This window comes from Sarcophilus harrisii, chromosome 3 (assembly GCF_902635505.1).
Source record: "Sarcophilus harrisii chromosome 3, mSarHar1.11, whole genome shotgun sequence".
Taxonomy (NCBI): domain Eukaryota; kingdom Metazoa; phylum Chordata; class Mammalia; order Dasyuromorphia; family Dasyuridae; genus Sarcophilus; species Sarcophilus harrisii.
This window is the reverse complement of record NC_045428.1, coordinates 339308418-339323063: the sequence shown is the minus strand read 5'-3', so window position 1 is coordinate 339323063 and position 14646 is coordinate 339308418. Positions and strand designations below refer to the sequence as shown.

The 14646-nt window shown below is 36.6% G+C and overlaps 1 long non-coding RNA gene across 1 annotated transcript; it reads left to right on the top strand.

Moving 5' to 3' along the window:
- The first annotated feature begins 4623 nt into the window (after window positions 1-4623).
- On the top strand, window positions 4624-14270 carry LOC116422408. Its single transcript, XR_004233023.1, has 3 exons — window positions 4624-4710; window positions 13114-13247; window positions 13867-14270. It is a non-coding gene; the product is annotated as an uncharacterized LOC116422408 (long non-coding RNA).
- The last annotated feature ends 376 nt before the right edge of the window (window positions 14271-14646 follow it).

The window sequence follows — 14646 nt, the reverse complement described above, 5'->3', positions numbered from 1 at the left end:
TCAGAAACACCATGTAGATCAAACTGTTCTTTATACCTACCAGTCTAGTAGTCCTTTCCAAGAATGAAATAGGTTTAGTGTGATAGAACTTGTTTTTATTGAACCTATGCAGGCTCTTGATATTCACCAACTTTTTTTTTTTAGAGTTATCCATTCTAGATTTCTGCTGGGAACCAGCATCAAACTTACCCTTCTATTATTTGCTTAATCTACATTTCTATTATTTTAAAATTTAGTGTGATATTTGCTTGCCTCCTGTCTTATGACACCTTGTACTTGACAAAGACAGAGCTCTCCCTCTCCTCCTTGCCGCTGCTGAGTCTCTTGGGACATTTTTAGTAGCCTACATGGGAGGCAGTTGTCTTATTGTGTATCTTAGAGGGGTGTCAATGAACAAGATGGGAGAAAAAAGAAAGGAATAGGAGACATGGTCCAAACTCACGACTGGCAGAAAATCCAGAGAGTGAGGCAGGGAGGTAACTGAAATATTCAGGTCTGATACTGGGATGATGAAGGAGGAGCTTCTTAAGGAAACATAATGGAGGGAAAAGCATAAGGCACCAGGGACTGTCTCTCTCAAGGCTTCAGACCAAGACCATGTTCTTTTGGGCAGCAATGTACCCTGTCCTTCTACTCAGTTGTTGCTGTGCAGCTGTGTGCCTGGAAGCTACAGCATATCAACGATAGCAATGCTGCATTTCTAGGTTTTAATCGTCAGGTCTGATGGATTTCCTTCCTCTTCTCATTTGGTTATACTTTCAGTAACCCTGGAGCAAATCTATACAGGTACATTCAGGGATGAGTCAAACAACCGAGTTAAAGACAGTGAATTCTAACAGGAAAACAGACTCTGAAGTTCTGTAAAAAGAGAGGTCTCATTGTTTTAGGTCAGTGATAAGAGTAGGTTTTTCAATTTAGCCAGAAAGATAAATTTCTTATGAACTGCAGTTGATTTTGTTAAATGTAATATCATTAGTCCATTTAGGATGTTTAATTCTGTTGTGGGGTAATGGAGAAAAAATGTTTATCTAGGAAAAGAAAAAAACTTGGGCATATGATCAAATGAAGGACTTTCATGTGGAAGAATAAGGAGAGCTAAGAGGAATAGGTGGAAGTGAGGGAAAAAAATATTTGACTTTTCTTAGTTGTCCTTAAATGGAATGGGCTACCTCAGGAGGGAGGGAGTTTCCTGACATGGGAGGTGTTAGGAGAGTTGGGATAATGGCTCACGGGAGTGTTATGGTGTCATAAGCTTTAAATTTAGCAGAAATCTTAGAGTTTACCTAAAGAAACTTTCTTATACTAATTGCCACAAAGGGATTTTATGAGGAAAGTTCTTTATAAATCTTAGAGCACTAAATAATTATGAGTTTTTATTAGTAGCCCTCTGTCAGCTGCTACTTTTCTTTCACTAAACAATTTTATTTAAATATGTCCTTAAACTTTTATAATAGAGTGATGGAAATGATGGCTTTGGCTTCCTTCAGTAAATTATACAAGTCTTTGCCCAAGTCTTATGTCAAACATGCTAAAAATAAGCTGGAGTTTTTCTCCTTCATCCCTCATACAGCTCCTGAGGGGAGCATATCTTTTGGGCTCAGTTACCAGTCATCTTCAGCATCTTCTCACCTCTTGACTGGAAATCCTGGGGATAAAACTAAAGCTTCTGATTGCATATGTCCTATAGCAAAAGGCCCTGAATATATGGCCCCTGAAGTGACCAGGGATCATATTTAATCCCAGGTTCCCTTTTATACTTTCTTTACTTTATTTCTCTTTCTTTCATCTTACTTTCCCCAAAGCAGAACAGAAAAGATGAGAAAAAACAAAGGTTAGTTTCCTTCTGGTCTTCTTGTTGTTCAGTCATTTTTTCAGTCAGATATGACTTGTGATCCATTTGGGGTTTTCTTGGCAGAGATACTGAACTGGCTTGCCATTTCCTTTTCTAGTTCATTTTACAGATGAGGCGACTAAGGTAAACAGGGATAAATAACTTGCCCAAGGTCACACAGTTAGTAAATGTCTGAGGTCAGAATTGAACTCAGGAAGTTGAGTCTACCTGGACTTTAAGCTGAGGATTCTATCCATTGTACCACTTAGCTGCTGTCCTGATATTAGTCACAATTATGTTATTGAGTAGTTTTGCTAAAATGTTTTTAAGAATATGTATTGTACAGAAATATGCTTTGCATTACTTCATATACCATTCCCTTCTCAAGTTGGGGAAAGTGATGGAAGAGAGGGAGAAAATTTGAAACTAAAAATTTTTTAAAAAATGATTGTTAACATTTTTATGTATAATTGGAAAACATTTAATAAAATTAATAAAATAATTTTTAAAAATTAAAAAATAGTAAATTGGAAGAGAGTTTGGGGAAGTGTCTTTATTGTCAACATGTAAAGTATTGATATTTTTGTAAAATAATTTTAAAAAACAAAATGTCCCACTCCCTCTGGAGTCATTCTTTCAAATGGGAGGCATGGATGGGAATGGTCCTTCTAGGCTCATTTTCCTTCTTCCCCAACAAGTACACTGTAGGAAAATTGAATCTTTTTGGGGATATGTTTGCGAACTATACAATAATTGGAAATAACCATAATGAAAACCTAATTAATTCCATGTGACTAATTTTCAACTGGATAATTAATGAGACATATATTGGGTTCTTGTAAGCAATAGTATGAGGAACCCCCAAACATCTCAAAAGTTACCACTAGGACCTTGAGAGAAGAAATAGTAAGTTCCACTATCTTGGTTTCTAATTTACTAGTTCAATGGTGATTGGAGAAGCAGTCTTACAATAAAAGAATATGTTAAGTTTTTTCTGTTTCTTATCTAAAATTCAAAATAATCTGTATCCAATCAAATTATGTATAACCTAGGGACTAAATTTCTAGCTAAGGTAACTTCTAGTTCATTTCTTTTATATGTGTTTTACTCCTTTATTTTAAGAAATTTCTCGTTGATATAGGAAGAATTCATTTGACTAAAATATTTTTGGTAGAGAAGTCCTGCACTGGAATGAAGAATTCCTGAGTTCAAGTTTTGCTTCAGAATGTTATTAATTATTTGTAACCCTGAAGAAGTCACTCTCTTAGTCACTCATGGGAATAATGAGAGTGCTCATTCATAGGCTTGTTGTGAGAATCAAATATGATAATATAGAACACTATATAAAGGCTAGTTATTATTATTTCATGACTACCCATTTTTCTAGACAATGTCAAAGTAGCTTCTTATCAAAGACTTCTTAACATACTACTTTTTCCTAGTGAATATTTTAAAATACATTTTGAATGCAGAACAGTTTTTAAATATAGTTACAAAGTTATTTCCTTTAGGTATCCTATCTCTTTTTTGTAAGAGACTGGAATTTTGAGGTCTATCTCATTCAGTTTCATTCAGGCAGAAATGGTGGGATTTAAAACAGCAGCAAAAGTGACTCATGGTTCAGACTAAGCATAGGACAAATCCAATTTCAATCTGCCAAAGCAGGAAGAAAGGAAGCATTGGCTCAGAAGAAGAAATCAAAGGAGGCAACTAACTCAAAAGGGAATTCATTTAAATATTCATTAAGCATCCATTATGTGTAAGGCACTGTTCTAGGTTCAGAGAAAAGAAAGACAGATATTACATAGACTTGCCCTCAGGAAGTTTACATTCTACTGATGGGAAAATACATAAATAGAACACCAGGAGGCAGGACCAGAGGACCAGTGGAAGAGGAGAACCTCAGCATGTGCTCTGGGAGTTTGGACATCCTATCAGCACCTGAAAGGGCAAGACATTATAAACTCCCTGCTCCAGCCTCAACAAGACAATATGCCATCTCCTCCCTGCATAACTAGGAGAGACTACTTAAAACAGGGTCTTAACTTAGGGCCCATGAACTTTTAAAAATTATTATTATAGCTTTTTATTTACAAGATATATGCATGGGTAATTTTTCAGCATTGACAATTGCAAAACCTTTTGTTCCAACTTTTCCCTTCCTTCCCCCCACTCCTTCCCCCAGATGGCAGGTTGACCAATACATGTTAAATATGTTAAAGCATAAGTTAAATACAATATATGTATACATGTCTAAACAGTTATTTTGCTCTACAAAAAGAATCAGACTTTGAAATAGTGTATAATTAGCCTGTGAAGGAAATCAAAATGCAGGCAGACAAAAATAGAGGGATTGGGAATTCTATGTAGTGGTTCATAGTCATCTCCCAGCGTTCTTTCGCTGGGTGTAGCTGGTTCTATTCATTATTGCACTATTGGAACTGATTTGATTCATCTCATTGTTGAAGAAATCCACTTCCATCAGAATACATCCTCACACAGTATTATTGTTGAAGTATATAATGATCTCCTGGTCCTGCTCATTTCACTCAGCATCAGTTCATGTCAGTCTCTCCAGGCTTCTCTGAAATCATCCTGCTGGTCATTTCTTACAGAACAATAATATTCCATAATATTCATATACCACAATTTATTCAGCCATTCTCCAATTGTTGGGCATCCACTCAGTTTCCAGTTTCTGGCCACTACACATGAACTTGTTTTTTAAAAATATTTTGATAACAGTATTTCAACATAATTGGGTTTCTTCTTAATCCTATGTATTTTATGCATTTAGAAAGTGTTATTCTAAGGCATCCATACGCTTCACCAGACTGCCAAAGAGGTCCTGATTTAGACACATTCATCTGTTTGTCATGGTGAGTATTTTGCCAAATGCTTTAATGGGGGATGCGGCTTCACTCATCATTATCATGAAAAAAGATGGGAAGGGGAGAGTTTTGGGATCAAGCTTACATTCAGATAGGGAAGGGTTACTATTGTTCCTCTTCTTCCAATCATACTTGGTCTAATTAGCACATAGTTGGTAACAATAATTAGTTAAAACAATAATCTTTTATCCATATTTTCCCTCACAATCACAGCTAAACACCTAGGGGAAAAAACAGCCCATTGCCTCTAGTTCCTATCTTCTCACTTATTTCTCCACTGAATTATAATCCCATTAAGGTAGCTAAAACAGCTTTCTTCTAGATTATCAAGAATCTATCAATTACTAAATCCTACAGGTAACCTTATTTAAAGCTTCCTTCTTCTTGACTTTTCTGCATCCTTTGAGACTTGATTGCCCCCCAACTCCTCTATCTAATCATTGTTATAGATTCGACTTCTACTTATCTCATTTCCATGTTTCCTTCTCCAACTACTACCCCAGTTCTGGTTTTCATCACTCCTCACCTGTGTGATTGTGATTGTAAGTCTCCTACTTGAAATTAGATTCACTTCTCCTTCCAAATCCATCCATTATGCAATTGCTGAAGTAATTTCCTGAAACTCCAAGCCTGATTATATTGTTGTCTGCTCAAGAATTTTCAATGATTCCCTGTTGTCTATAAACAATTTCCTGTTGTCTTACAAACTTCTAAGCTCAACATTTAAACTCCTTTATGGTTTGTATCTTTTTGGTCTGTTTCCCAGAATTTTCCTTCATATATTCTTCATAATAGCTAAATCGATATACTTTCTGTTGTTGGTCTTATTGTATCATTGTATAAACTTTTAAACTAGGGGGCCAGTTCACTGTCCCTCAGACTGTTGGAGGGCAGGACTATAGTAAAAACAAAAACTTAATTTTGTGAGCCTTTAAATAAAGAAACTTCATAGCCCTCAGTGAAGGAGATAATTGTCCTCAGCTGCTGCATCTAGCTCGTGGGCTATAGTTTGAGGACCCTTGGTAGACTGTGTCTTCCAACCCATATCTGATGTATATTCCCTCCCTGATCACTCCTCTTAGAATTCCAGCTTCCTTCAAATTTCACTTCACATTGTCACCTTCCATGGGAAAGAAGCCTTTCCCTTGTTCCTTAATTGTTAGAACCATCTCCTCAGTCTCTAGGTATCACATAAATACTTATTTACATGTTACATTCCACTAGAAGAATGTAAATTCTCACAGGCTAGTAATTTTTTTTTATTCCTAGTGCTGTATTTGAGTAGTTAGTTCAGAGATATTTTACATTCTATTGGAAGCCATGAGATGATCTAAAGGTGAGATCCCTTATGCTATTGAGCCTGTGAAGTACAGGGTAGTTTAAGAAACTTTTCAAATTTTGTCTGGCATTCATAGATAGAGAATAACAACTTCCTCTCTCAGTGGTCCTTATTCTGCTATGAACACACAGTCACAGTATTTCTTCTTTATGGCAATGCTCAATACTCTGACCTAAAAGGAGATATATATAAACACAGAGAAGGTCAGTTGTGAAAGAAACCCCAAGACATTGTAGTGATGTAACTTCATTGACAAAATGTCCTGTATGAGTTCCTAAATGTAAAATTGTAGACTTCCATCTGAATATAAATTTTTTTCTCCTAGCAAAGTGAAGAAGCTGTGCAGAATAGATGTTGATGAAGGGCAGTCATCTATTACCAATATCAGATACTTCTCTCAGAATGAGAAGGGAAGGAAAGAGATTTATATTTATTAAGTACCTACTAAGTTCCAGGAATTGTGCTAATCATTTTGCAAATGTTATCTCATTTGCCCCAATATTCTTAGGAAGTAGGTTCTATTATTCCTATTTTATAGTTGAGCACTGAGGTTAAGCAACTTCTTCAGGGTCACACAGAAGGAAGTATCTGTGGCTGAATTTGAAATAAGGTCTTTCTGCCTCAGGCTCAACACTATATCCACTATGTCATCTATCTATCTCGATTTTTGATATAGACCTCACTCAACTACCTCTTTGACCCATACTTCAGATAATAAACACAAGCTTTGTCTTTGACGTTATCTCCTTATGAAAGAAAAGTTAATTCTAGTTCGATAAAAATCACATAATCTCACTCTAGCTGAAACTTGAGGTGACTCCCAGCATTATTTGAATGAAGTCTCCATGATAATCACCATAAGTCCCTGGATAGCCAGAGATCCCATTCTTTGTAATCCTAAATTTTCTTCCTAGGCAGTTATTCAACTAGACTATCATATCTATCATTCCATACAAAGCCTTTCAATTTATAAATACCCTTTAGCTACCCAGATCAGACCCCCAGATTCTGGATAACTCTTTTGGTGCCAGAATGACCATCCTGCAATCCCTATTCTCCTGCTTGGTGAATGCCTCCTGTGGCTCATTATATCTAGGTTAGCTCCAGTTATGCCTTATATTTTTATTATATCAATCTTAACTATTGCTATACACTCTAGACCACTGTATTTGGCATCTACACCTCAGTTTACCTTACCTTCCAAAATAAAATCATTAATTAATACTGCTATTGTTACCAGAAGATGTGTGTCAATCAATTTCCTTATGGCTCCACTTATCATCCCTAAACTTTTCCAAACTTAAACACCTCTTTCTAGTCACTACTTACTTATATGCATTAATTATCTTGATTAGAACATCCTTGGGCCAGGATTCTTTTCATTTTTGTATTTGTATTCTGGGCTATGTTTTAGCACATGTTATTTAATAAATATTTTTTCTTTCATTCATTCATTCATTCAATTACTATTTAAAATTTCTATTAGCACTGCTTCTTCCAAGCCCTCAAAAATTTTTTGCTATCAAAGCTTATTAATAACAACTATAATTATAATAATAATAGCATTTATATATCACTTTAAGCTTTTTAAAAGCACTTTATGCATGTTGTTTTATTTGTTCTTTATAACTTACAACTCTTTTATACAGCTTATCTTATGAGGTAGGTACTGTCATAATCCCTATTTTACAAATAAAAAAAATGAGTCTGAGAGTTTAAATGATTTATATATAGTCACATGGCAGGAATTGAACTCATTTAATGTTTGTGAGTACTTACTACATGCTTTATACCAATTACCAATTTTACTAATGAGAATGGTTCTCTATATCCAGGAGTTCTGTCTCAAAAACATAAAGGTCTTTCCTCCTTCATTAAAGGCTTTAACAAGTCACAAGCAATTGCTTCCAGTTTTTTTCAGTGCCATTAATGCTACTCACATCTGTTCTGATGAAAAAGTATAGGGAGAATTAAAAAAAACAACAACTGATAATGCTCAGAGAAAGCTAATGATTCCCTTCCTTTGGCCCCAGAAGAGGGAAAAGGATACAACAGTGGATCCATTATGCTCAGGTCATTACTGCAATGTCTGCATTTCCTGCACTTATTCCCCTGACTTCTACATTCCTTTGATCTAGGACATGGAGAAGAGAGCTGCCTGAGAAGCATATTATTATAATGATCAGGGCTCCTATGACCTGTGATGGCTAGTCAGCCAGTCAAGCAAACATTTATTAAATACTTGCTTTGAACCAAAAACTATGCGAAGTGTAGTGGATTCAAATAAAAGGAAAAACACAATCCTTGACTTCAAGAGACTTATAGTCCAATAGAGGAATGGGTGAGAAAAACCTTTCCAGTGTGCCCTTGGTCTCAGATAATGTTCTTAGGGATGAAATATCTCTTGCAATGACTGAAAAAAACGTTTATTAGTCTCTAATGCTGTCAGGCACTGTGCTAAGAACAATCACTGCCCTCCAGGAGCTTACCTTCCAAAGAGAAAGGAAGTGTGTTGTAGTATTTTTTGGAAACAACCAGAGAAACAGAAGTCTGGCTCCAACAAGATAAGGCTCAGATAAATCCTAGAAAATCACAGAGATTCCAATGGAAAGAGAATGAGGAGGTTATGGATGACAAGAATTCAGGCAGCATCATTTGGGAACAGCTGGGAAGTTGATTTAGGGCATGAATTTTCATCATAGCCTCTCCTAGTAGGTACAGATGTTCCAGGCAGCAGACCTCATGAGAACAGAAGCACACAGTCCTTTAGGGACACAAAAACCACAATTCCCCTGATATTTTTCCCAAAGAGAGAGCTGACAACAGTTCACATAAATGCACACATGAGAAAACAACCAGGGCTCTAGCTGCTGGGCTTGTGCTGCCTAGTTATCTCCACAAGCTACATCTGATTCTTCTCTTGCTTTATTCCCCAATATAACAACATAATTCTAACTAGTTCTCCAAGTAATATACCAGCCCCATCCCTTCTGTCTGGTTCCCTTAAATACCCTACCTATAGCAACCCTGGAATAAGATGCTACAGCAATCAGCTCTTCTCAGTGGCTAGTACAATAGAAACCTCTTGGGGACAGTTTTTAGTGGGACATGCCTTATCTGGACTTTCTTTGACTTTTATTTCCTATTTGTATTTCTCTCCTAATTAAAGCCATTCAAGGGTCCTCTGATCATTAATATCAAGTAAGGAATAAAACAGGGAAACAGCTGGCTAAGGTGTTTACCATCATCATGGAAAAGGCCCAATGCAAAGTGCAAATTTTGAAGGGAATTTCTAGGGTTGTTAAGGTTCTCCAGATGCTTCTGTTTGCAGATGAAAGTCTCTTGATTTCACCTGAAGTTGTTGCAGAGCTTCTTATATGAGATATATTTGCACTTCAGAAGTGTCTGGTCTAACTCTCTGCAGAGGAAAAAACAATTGGATGAAGATTGCCTCTTGTTCAGACTATGATGGGTAACATATAGATTTGATTTATTAGTACATGGTTCTTGAAGATACACCTCGAATGAACAATTCATCAAGCCCAGAATTGTGTAGGAGGATAGAAGACTAGTTTTCCTTTGGAAAGTTGTGCAGTGTTTTTAAGAATGAACTAAATGAAAAAAAAAAACTTAAGTACTTACTATGTGCAAAGCATTATACTAAATGCAGAAGATACAAATAGAAAAGCAAGACAGTTCTTATTTTCAAGAAATTGGTATTTTAATAGAGGCAATATCAGCTACAAATTAGATGGGAAATTCCCATGATCCCTAGTAACAGTATCTTTAATGTCATTTCCACTGATAAAAAATCATTATGTTCCTAACATTGAGCCTTTTGATGGGACCAAAAACTCTTGGCAAGAACTTTCTTTTCTAGGTTTTCAGTAGCTGTGATTGCTGAGGAGGCACCTGAAGAGGCAGTTGCTAGATTGAATTTCCACAGATATTGCTTCTAGGATGATGGTTGGGGGAGCTGGGTTGGAAATAGGGCCAATAATAGTCTGGGGGATGCTACTATACCCAGGGCTCTTGTGCTTTCCTGCTGATGGCAGCAAATCAGGGACATTTAGCAGGTTAATGACTCCCTAGCTTCTCCCTTTAATAAAGCACCATCTTAAAACAAAACAACTATTCTTCTGATGCTGTCACAATCAATGGCAAAATACAAGGAGCAAAGAATTAAAATTGAGGGTCACCCAAAAGTCAGCAGAAGAACACACGGTGAGTATGAGTAAGCTGCAATACTATATTGTGCCTCGAATATTGTAGTACTTAACAAATGCCCTGTTAATTCTCTTCTCTGTGTGTGTCTCTCTCTCTGTGTCTCTGTCTGTCTGCCTGTGTCTGTCTGTCTCTGTCTGTCTCTCTCTCTCTCTCTCTCTCTCTCTCTCTCTCTCTCTCTCTATCTCTCTCTCTCATCTTTCTTCCACCTATTAACAAATGGGTTAACCTTAGGCTATGAACTAGTTACCAGTATTTGATAAGAACTCCAATCACTTTGCTGAAGACCTATTTACTCTATACTCACCTAACCTGCACAAGTCAAGTCATTCTTCACTAGCAGAATCAATGGGGTTCGTGTCTGGGACTGGCTAACCTATAGCAGGAGATGAGGGAGTTAATTGCCAGCAGCTGCAGCCTAGGAGCCAGGAAAGGGTTGGGCAAAAGCTCTTGTAGGAGATCTCTGCATGGGGCATTGGCAGGAAGACAATCAGCAGTAGGTGAGAGAATTGGGAATGACAAATCCAAGGCAGGAAGCAGGAGCAGGAACCGAGCACATGCTGGGTTGGAAAAGATGTGACGCAATGTTGAGAAAAGCAGCCAAAAGCAGATATATCAGGCAATGGAAGAATTAGAATGGAATTGAAACTAGAAAGTAGCCAGAAGAAAAAAAAAATTTTTATCATAATGAAGACCAATTGTCACATGACAAGGAATGTCCTTTTCTAGTCCCCTGAGAAGCAGACAATTAAATTAATTAGAATTATTATAGGACATTATAACATTTAATGAACAAACTAAGTTCTCTGGACAATTGTTAATTTCCAATAAACTAACTTTACTTTGCCTCCAACCTCCAGAACTCTCCCACATATAACAAACAAAAATTAAATAAACTAAACATCACATCTAATGATATATGAACCATTTTGAACCTCTAACACAAGGAGAGGCTTGTGTATCACTGGCCCTATGGAGCCAAAATTAATCTCGATATATCCTCACAATTTGACTTTTAACTAAGAAGAAAAATTTATCATCTCTCCCAAGAACATGACAGAAGTGTGATATAACCCTAAACAACTATTTCTCAAATTTCTCCAGATCTTAACCTCTTTTGTGTCAAGGATCCCTTTGCCATTCTCAAGAAGTCTCTGGACCCTTCCTCAGAATATTTTTAAATGTATAAAATAAAATATTTTGGATTATAAAGAAAACCAACTGTGAAATACAGTTATTAAAATATATTAAAAAATAAATTCATAGACTTTAGGTTCAGAGCTCTTTTAAATCAACGATAGCTCTTTATAGACTTGTTGTCAGGGCAGAAACCCTTTGTAAAATATAGCCACCATAGTCTGCAGAGGGTGACTTCAAGATTTTGTATTATTTGTCTTGCTTGTATTTGGTTTGGATCTGGAACAGTTTGGCAGTATTTTGAAGAGTTTCCCTTTATGAGATAAGAGAGGCAATAAATGGAGGAAATTCAGAATGAGAATAGCACTTGAAAGCAAGAGGAGGGGAGAGTTGCAACATATTTTCATGAAACTAGGAGCACAGAATTAGCAGCAATTCTCAAGTTTCACAAGGGACTACAAAACATCACAGTCTCTTGAGATGATGCCACTTTGGATAGCAATTTTAAAATTTAACTACAACCAGGAGTATTCTTGCTTAGAATAGCACCTTTCATCCAAAGATATTAATGTGTCTCTACCCAATGAGCAGTTATGATTTTCAATCCTCATAGGAGAGGAGGAAAAAACTAAGGAGAAAATAAAGAAATGAATTCTGAACAATTCCAACAAATTGTTTGTTGGCTGAGAGAAAAAAATTGGCTTTAGAAGATGGATGAAGAGTATTCAGGTCCACTTTTAATTTGTTTTCTTACAGAGCTTTTGTTGTCTGCTGGAGCATGGTTTTAAGGAGATAGTACTTGTGTTAAAATGTTTGATGGTGATGAAGGTGAAGGCTGGAGAATTGGGGGAAAGGAATTTATGATAATTTTGTCGCGTTTCACCTTTCCTTTTCCAACTTGGCTCATCTACTTACTGTTCTTTATCTGTGGATTCTGGGACTATTCATTCTCTTAATGCTTGATTCATGCTCTATTATATCCTGTATTTCCGTGGCACTATAAGGTAGCAGAGGAAATGTGGAGTCAAGGTAAAGCTTTGAGAAATGGCTCTGAAATAATGGATTGCAGTGAGAGATCAGAGAGCTAACACAGGTCAAAAGGATCTATCACCAGGCAGGTGGACAGGGTATGAGAAGAGCAGAGTTAAGAGGCAGAGAAATAAAATGGTGGAGAAAGGTTATCAATATCATACATTCAGATTGGAAATCCAACCTAATCCAACTATTCTGACATAGCCCAATTGAATTTAACTCAATCCAATGCAACAAACATTTATTAAGCATCTACTATATACAAGTTTTCAAGCTAGGTGAAAAGGTCTTCCAGTTTTATTAGAATCTGAACAGATGGGGAGGGTTAATATTAAGGAATGCTAATAGCAGATTATGAGGTGACATTGTTTTGAGGCAAATTTCTGGTAGAACTATGAGCTTCTTATTCACTCCTCACTAATGTACAATTCCTAGTGGAGACAATGCAAGGATTGCAGATGAGAGTAGACAAGTGAATATACTTGTTTCATTTTGGAGGTCAAAGGCTTAGACGTGATCATGCTCTCTAAGTAAAAAGGGAAGGTTTCAATTAGAAAATTTCAGACCAACAGAGAATTGAATCTGAAATTCCCTGGCTACTTACCAACCAACTGTCTGTTGTTTATGTGATCCATGAATATTTTCCTCCATATTTCCAGATTTCTAATTTCATGATGATGACCCCAGGACTGAAACAATACACAAAACATACTTGTGCATCTAGGACATAGAGATACCACAGAGACCCAGGTCTATCCTTCATTATTCATATGACTCCTCCAATGCCTTTTTGGTAGGTAAACTAATTCAAATATACTTACTATCTCTATTTGTAGAAAAGACTAGATATTTAATTTATCTAAAAGTAAAAAGTTTTTATAAAAAAAAGAATGAAACAAAGTCAAACTTAAAGATTCAATAAAGAGAGAAATTTACATATGTCAGCCATATTAATATTTGTAATGGGCCAGAACTTTGGAGAAATATACTTGAGGCAAGGATTCTTACAAGGTGTTAACTCAGTGGAATTGATAAGACAGTGGTTATCTAGTTTAGCATGGTGATTAATAGTTCTCTAGTGCTGTATGATTGATTTAATCTTACAACAAATAATGGTTCCCTAGTGATAGAATGATTGGCTTATACTTAGTATGATGAATGGATTTAATTGTAATAGAGTATTTAAGAGGTCAGAGTCATTCCTAGAGAGGACTCAAAGAGACTTGAAGACAGAGACCCTAGTAGTGGCTGGCCTGTCCTTCTTCATTTCTTTCTGAGACCAAGGCCTGTCTGAAGGTCTCCCAGAAAGCTAGCCCAGCCCTAGGTGAAGGAGACAAACTATGAAGGAGATAATAAAGACTTTGGACTTTATTCCTGATTATTCTCATGGTGATTATTCTGCTGAAACCAAGGCTGGTCCCAAGACCTCCAGAAACCTAATCAGAACATGACATTTTGGTGCCTGAACATGGACTAAGGATCTAAACTCAACTGACTTGATTGGAAGCCCAGTGAAGTCCCTGTGAGATCCTGTGACCCAGGAATAGGGTAAGTACAAAAACAGACAAGCAGGAAACTTTGGTAAGGGCTAAACTAGTTACTTTTATTTCTCAGCAGAAATGGGGCAAAAAACTCAGAAAAGAACCTTCCCTACCCCAAGGGAAGTGTGTAGAAAGCATAGTTAAGTTAATAAAGAGGCAAGGTTTGATTGTAATGTGGGAGCAGATCATTGAACTCTTCGAAACATTAAAATACATGTCTCTTTGGCTATCTAAGGAAGAAAAATTAAAGCCAGATAAGTGGGAATTAGTGGGAGAGCAACTAATGGAATAATACATTGATAATGGTCCTGATTCAATTACTAAGGAAACATTCTATATATATAACATAATACAATTGGCTTTAAGGAATTACATAAGTATTAGAATAAGGAAAAAGCTGAAAAGTATGAAGAATTAGACAAGAAAGGAGTTAAGTACAGTGGTGGATGGTACCGATAACACAGCTGGAGAGCATGGCCAGTTAGACCAAGTTAAATACCAAGCTGATAAGCTTAGCTCAGTTTCTTCTGACCCACCCCCCTCAATTTCCCATTGTGGGTGGAGGGAGGAAAAGGGAGAAGCAGTGACACCACCAGCACCATCCATACAGCAGCTTTGTCCACCTCCTATGACAAGATTACAAAAGGCACT